This window comes from Mixophyes fleayi, chromosome 1 (assembly GCF_038048845.1).
Source record: "Mixophyes fleayi isolate aMixFle1 chromosome 1, aMixFle1.hap1, whole genome shotgun sequence".
NCBI lineage: Eukaryota > Metazoa > Chordata > Amphibia > Anura > Limnodynastidae > Mixophyes > Mixophyes fleayi.
Window position 1 is genome coordinate 29344804 of NC_134402.1, and position 7504 is coordinate 29352307.

The following is a 7504-nucleotide window of genomic DNA, read 5'->3' on the forward strand; positions in this document are numbered from 1 at the left end:
TAAATGATGATGATGATCATCATCATCCTGAGTTTTATGGTTCTACTACCTGAGAAGTAAACTATTGGCTAAAGTGATGGGGATTTATTAAAAAATAATGAGCATTTATCTTTAATTACATTTAAAGGCTAACTCTGCTGAGCGATAGTTTTTGTTGCACTTAGCTGAGTCTTTGGAAATCTTATAGTAAGAGTTAATTATAAGAAGAGTATCCTTTTAAATAGATAGGAGATTTGGTACTTACTAATGTAATGTGTTTAAGCCTAAGGGGATAATATTCTTGCCGGACTGATCCATGTCATCCGATTAGTATAGTTACTGGGAAGGACCTAGGACCATTTCGGCAATGACTGAGTGTTTGGCTTTGGGGAGGAAAGCTGAAGGATTGAGCACGATAAACACTCCTTTTATTGCTGATAGAAAAAAATCAAACAGCTGTAAGGGAAACCTGGGCATTTTTTTTATTGTAGCACTGAATTCAGCTCAGTTCATTTGAGCTGCTGTCACGTTAGTGAAAAATACAGGCCACTGAAAGTGTATACACAGCCGCTGACTCGACCCATCTTTCATGAGAAATAACTTCCAGCCAGCCACTGTGTTCCCAATCTTAGCCTGCAGGACCGTGTTGGGTATAAAAACATGACTATTATTAATATTCTCTTTTCCAAGGGTTCCTTTCGGATGCTTCATATGAGACTAAAGAGGGGGCTTGTCAGGTGCATGGCTTAGAGCTTTGGGATCACAAAAATACGTCATTAGAGAAAACGTTATTGCTAGCCCATAATCTGGTGGAATAAGCACCTTTATTTTCCCCTGTGAATACACCATTCAGGGCCGGTGCTAGGGTCCTTGGCGCCCTAGGCCCACTTTCACATCCGCGCCCCCCCAGGCACACTTTCACATCCGCGCCCCCCCAGGCACACTTTCACATCCGCGCCCCCCCAGGCACACTTTCACATCCGCGCCCCCCCCAGGCACACTTTCACATCCGCGCCCCCCCCAGGCACACTTTCACATCCGCGCCCACCCCCAGGCACACTTTCACATTCGCGCCCCCCCCAGGCACACTTTCACATTCGCGCCCCCCCCCCAGGCACACTTTCACAATCCGTGCCCCCCCAGGCACACTTTCACAATCCGCCCCCCCAGGCACACTTTCACAATCTGTGCTCCCCCAGGCACACTTTCACAATCTGTGCTCCCCCAGGCACACTTTCACAATCCGCACCCCCCCTCCCCACGTCTTTCCTTACCTTTACTTGCCACCATAAAGCTGCTCCTCTCTGCTCCGTCTCCTCCCCTCCACTCACTGACACTGTGGGGCCGTGATGATGATGTCACGCCCGACAGTCAGTGAGTGGAGGGGAGGAGACGGAGCAGAGAGGCGGCGGTGGTGATCCATAGTCCCTTCCCCCTCCCCATGGATTTATCGGAAGCTGTGCGGCGGCCTTGGAAGGTATGGTCAGCAGTCGCCGCACAGTTTTAAAGTAATTTTAATTCTGTGGCGACCTCCAGAGCCCATTTCTAGGTAAGTGTGAACACTTGGAGGTAGGATTCCAAGGTGCAATGGAAAACAGTCTTTTATTAATGGAAAAAACAAATTCTTATGATAATACAATACCAAGACAGGTTAATTCTGCCTTTGCAAGGACCTTAGACACGTAAAACTAATCTAGGACCTGAGTCATTAAGCAAAGTAAAGCAGCAAAAGGAGTAACTCTGCACCAAGTTGCATTGGAGGGGGAGGTAAATTTAAAATGTGGGGACAGATTTATAGTTGGGATACGACATGTCCTAGATCAACTTTAAATTTCAGTGCAAAAATAAAGCTATCAAGTACTTGTGTGCTACATGAAAAAACAGCCAGTATTTAACTTACATGCAAAATAATAAACTTAATTGCACCCCTTGCATTGTAACATGGTTTGTCCAGTAGTAAACGTACTCCTTTCTTTTCTGTTTGCTTTACTCCCCTTAATGACTCAGGCCCCTAGTGTTTATCTTACTCTTGTAGCAGAAGAGCAACACAATACAGCAATCTTTGTGCCTGTGTTGCCAAAACTACAGACTTGTGTTAGGACCTAGAACATGTATATACAAACGTGTGTGCTCCAACATACACAGACCCCATACACTAGAGCAGAGGTGGTCAACATATAAGATTCCAAAGACCTTCTATGATGTTTCTGATTCCTTCAAAGGCTTGAAGATAACATCATATCCCCCATATTGGTGGGTATTTTCTCCCACTGCATTTTTCATCTTAATTCTTATCTCTACTTATCAGCTCCCCTCTACCCATAAGTCTACTCTCATCTCCATGGATCCCTACTTCACCACCTTTCACCACAATTTTCTCATTTAAATGGTACACAGGAATATTTGGCTGCTCAATCTGATCACCGTCCAACCAGATCTATGTATATGGTGAAATTGGACAGATCTGGTTGTTCAGCACGAAGGTGGATGTAACTAGTTAGGTGTAGCGTGCCACTGGTTAGGTGACGTTTGTACACATGGTGAAATTGCGGTAATTTTCCAATTGCATGTTCCTCCAGTATCAATTAACATCGTAATGATCAGCAGTAATTTTGGTGGTCAGTTAGATGTACAACTGGCCTTTAGAATTGCACTGTGCACCTCGCTTTGCAGCTATTAAAACAAACAAGCAAAAATTAAATGTCTACTTACATCACCGTAATTAACAATTTGTCTGGCAGAATGAGAAGTAAAATCTGCCATTCCTTAAATGGAATACAGAATGGCGCAAAGCTTTGCTCCGCAGGTTAAGTACTGAAGGGCCAACTGCGGTTTCTGTGCCACCAGCTGGGCATCAGTGCACTAGACAAAAATCATGTCTAGGTATTGTCTACTTGTATCCTGTTTCCCACCCACTTATTGAGTCATAGCTTAGTACCGAGGTTACACTGGGGAGTAAGGGCAAAGTTGGTATCCTTCATTCTAGTGTCAGTACTTGTTTATTAAACATTTCTTTAAGCAGAGCTGGGTTAAAAATCCCATGGGGCACTAGACAACACACTGGTTTGGGTCCCTTTCCTCTCACTCTTGGTCAACAAAACCAACACATAAAAACAGGTTAGGGCAATCCAGGGCCCTCAGTACCCACTGGGCCCTAGGGAGAGAACTAGGTTGCCTAATGGATCATCCGACTATGTAAATCAATTATTTTGCTTGTGCACAATAACTAGTGAGAGCTAAGTGCGCAAAACAGCTTTCCCTTTAAAGCAGCATCTTGCTGTTAGAAATTATAATGTTTAAGTTGTTCCCATCTGATTTGCCCATTTATTCACCTATTAGTTTTATAAAGAAATTCTAGTCTTGTGAACCATGTGTAGCACTAACCAATGATTTAGTGCAAAGAATATAGAACCTATCACCCACCCCTAGCCGCCCATGCATCTCATGTTCCATATCATGCCATATTCAGCCACTGTGACCCCAATGTAACTCTACATCCTAAATGTAGCCGCAGTGATGTAAACAACAGACCTGCATGAGGATTTGTAAATGACGGCAACGAGTCTCCAGAAGCCTTTGAGCTGAGCATGGCGAGCTATTATACTCTGTAATATCTTGGTCTTGTAACCTTTAATTTGTAGAGAAAAAAAAATGACATTAAACAAGGTTGGCAGCATCAACGTGGGCTTATAAGCCAACGCTGTTCTCAAACAAAAAAAAAAATGCTGATCTATCCAACAATAAATAAAGACTAAAAAAAAAAAGGCAAATGACATTTTTTTGTCCAGCCCGTCTGCAGCAAATACTCACACGCAATGTAAAGAGCCATTATTAATTAAGTCTGCCTCCATTATGGGCCTAATGAACAATTAACACAAACATAATTACTGCACGTTGACATTTAACTCGTAACATTGTTTTAATAATTTTCTAAAATTGCTCTCAGATGCATTCTGTCATATTTAAATAATGGCACCACTTTGTCATGTAAATTAAGTGACATTTGCATTGGTTTTTTTACACTATCTTACAGCATGGCGCTGGCGGTATATACAGTGTAGGTGCATGTGGCTGCATTATTCTGGATGTATTAGTAGGATAGAATCTCCAGGTTGAGCGATGTTAACAATTTGTAACACTAATTTTATTACTTGATATATGTGACTCAGAATTCCAAAATAGATTGTGATCATTATCGAGTTTGTTTAGATTCCCATTGACTTTCACCTGAAAAATACTTTGTATTCCTGCTGGCTTATCCATTGGCACCTTACTACCAGAAAAAGGGGGCCCGTTATTAGATACTGCAAACTGATTTCTTCCCATTCTGAAATTTGTCAGAGATCCACAGATTTAAACTGCGAATTGGTCCAGATTTGCCCAAACTTATTATGTTAACTATATAATAGTCTGGCAAACTGCGGTACTTGAATTGTACAAGAGGAAAATGTGTATGGTTGCTATCTCTCTAATAGTAGCCAAGACTACCGTATACTCGTGTGTACTCTGAGTTTCTTACATAGCTGTATAAACAATACTGCAGTATTGACTGCCGGATTTATCTTATTCATTTTTTCCTTATACGAGTGTTACACATTAACATTACATTTTCTATGTTTGTCACTAGTACTAGTACATGTCACGCATGTCAAGGGATAGAAATGCACAGACAATTCCTTATGATCTCAGTGAATTTATTAAAATGCAACAAATGGAAAATGGGCAATTGTTGTGCTGTATATAGGACAATGCATCCTCCGTGCCTAGAAATGCCAATAACTGATAAATCTTCTGTTATTCATGCAGCAAAAAATTCAGCAGGTCACCAAAACTCCGTCCCATGGAAATAAAAAATATATTAAAATGGGAATAATGCTGGAGCTGTTTGTAAAGGAGGATGAGGAGCTTCTAATTCTGCAAAATGTGGAATCATACCTGAATTACTGTATATTACTTTCACCTCCTTATGATCTGCTGAAATATTAGCAGAAGACGCTTATCCAGTATCCGGAACTATCAGAATTTAAATGTCATGTCCATGTTCTAGTGCAATGTCTGAATGCGTGTTGAGGGCTCCAGATGGACTGTGGACAACCAAAAGGCACAATTAGTTATCCCCAAAATTGTGGAAATGCTGACATTTCTAAAAATGAATCAACAATCCATAACCTCTAAATCCACATCCCTTGCATAAGATTCACAAGAACAATAAATGTGCTATGTAAAAGGTAGGTGTAACATGTTGTGTTGACTTAAATATTTAGGTCATTACTTAAAAAAAAATCAAAAAAAAAATCTGCTAAACTGTATTCCAAAATCCTCTTTGGAGACAGCAGACGCCTAGATTTTCAATGGTTCTCCTCGTTTTCCGCCAAAGTCCTTGGGTCTGTGTGGCCAGATATCAGTTTTTGTCTTGATCAATTGGTCGAGATAGGTGGAATGAAGCCAGTTTTACCTATTTTTGTGGACCCATTTTTGAAGATTTGGGTTTGCAAGACCCTTTGCAAACAAACTTTCAATTGAGAGGGATGAATACTGATTCACTATTTAGAAACATAGAATTTGATGAGAAAAATAGTTGGGGAATGGCATGTCCTAGATCAATTTTAAATTTCAGTGTAAAAATGAAGCTATCAAGTATTTGTGTGCTACATGAAAAAACAGGCAGCATTTAACTTATGTACACAATAATAAACTAATTTGCACCCCTTGCATTGTAACATGGTTTTGTCTAGGACAAAATGTACTACTTTTTTTGCTTTCCTCTCCTTAATGACTCAGGCCCATAGTCTCAATAGAATTCCTCCAAGATATCCAGCAAATTGGCCCATAAGTTGAAAGATGTATAACAATCAAAGTAATGCTGGTATATTAATGGTATTCCACATCCAGATCCTGATGGAATGTTACTGGTAGAAGACTTGCATAGGAAATAAATTATATAAATTACTTAATTGTCTCAGTGGTTCCAATGATGCAGCTCCCTGCTTATGATTCCGTCCAGGTGCTCTGTACACTTACTACTATCTGCTTATATTAATGTACTATAATAGTGTTAAGTACATTAACTGCATAAGCTTGTCATACTGCCTATCTGCTCTGAAATAAAACCAACAAATTGGTTAAGTCTAAAAGCTTCTTATGGTTAAACATGTACTACCAATGCCGCTGACACCTATTACATATAGCAGCACAAGTGCCCTGATAATAGGTTTATGCCCAATAATGGGAATTTGATTATAGAGAGAATTGTGACTATGCCGACTTCATGACCTACATGTGATTATAGTCTACTGTGTCCACTACACTGATACCATTGCTAATAAGATGGAGATATGGAAGAGTTATACTCAAACAAAATTATGTTATAATCTTCTTTGAGCCGCATACAATAACGTATCTAACCTAACATAACAGAGATCAGTGCCTTTGGCATATTATATAGTTTTCCCTAAACCTCAATACACATAGGGCCTCATTTTGAGTTGGTCACATCTCCTCTCTGAACGTAGGTGTAAAAATGTTGCCGCAAAAAAAGCATACTTACATGTGTATGTTGCGTTTTATACATCTCAAGATGCGTGAAACCAAAAAACAATAGTATTTGCACCAGGCTTTCATCAGGTGTACAACTGTGTATTCCTACGCCTAATGATAGCATAGAAAAACGGCTGGACAATGTTTGTAGTATATGTGAAAGTCACAGTAGCCTGTTTGTACACAAAACAATAATGTAATGAAGTGTTTATATACACAATAAAGTGTAGTGTCTTATAAATTTAATTGACAGTTATCTGAAATAATTGGATTCACAGGTCTATGCCCTACGTATGTTTCACCTGTTTGCTTTATCAAGAGCTAAACGATTATGAGATATAGAATGTTCGTCATTTAAAAATAATACAATATGGAGCTTGGATCCTAAATTAGTACAGTGCTGGAACAGAGTGCACCCATATCTGAATGCTCTTGGCCTTCTTTTTTTTGTAATTTGCTTTATGTAATCTGGAGAGCCCCCCCGTCATATAATTTAAATAATTAGTTTGAGGAAAATACAATACTAAATAGGGTATTTATTGTTCGGTAACATTCCTTTCCTATTTGGGTAGAATCTCCTGTTTTTTGTATATGGATATATATGGGATAAGGCACACCCTACAGTAAATTAAAGAATAAGGGAGACGTTATTTAAAATCTGGGGAGTGTAGGTAGAGAGCTTTTATACAGGTCAAAGCAGTCCAAGGTGACTTCTAATCAGGGGCGGGCTGGCCCGGGTGACAGCGGGGCTCTGATTCAGCGGTGTTAGGGCCGCTCCTCGATTGTAAAATGTAATGATTTTGACCTGCGGCCGCATCCCATGACACGGGCGGCCGCATCATATGACACGCGATATGGCCGCGTCATTGGACGCGGCTGCATCGCGTGTCACGTGATGCGGCCGCCTGTTCGCCCCCCGGGCTGATATATCCCAGCCCGCGCCTGCTTCTAATATCTGTAATAATTTATAGTAGGGGTATGTGCTTCA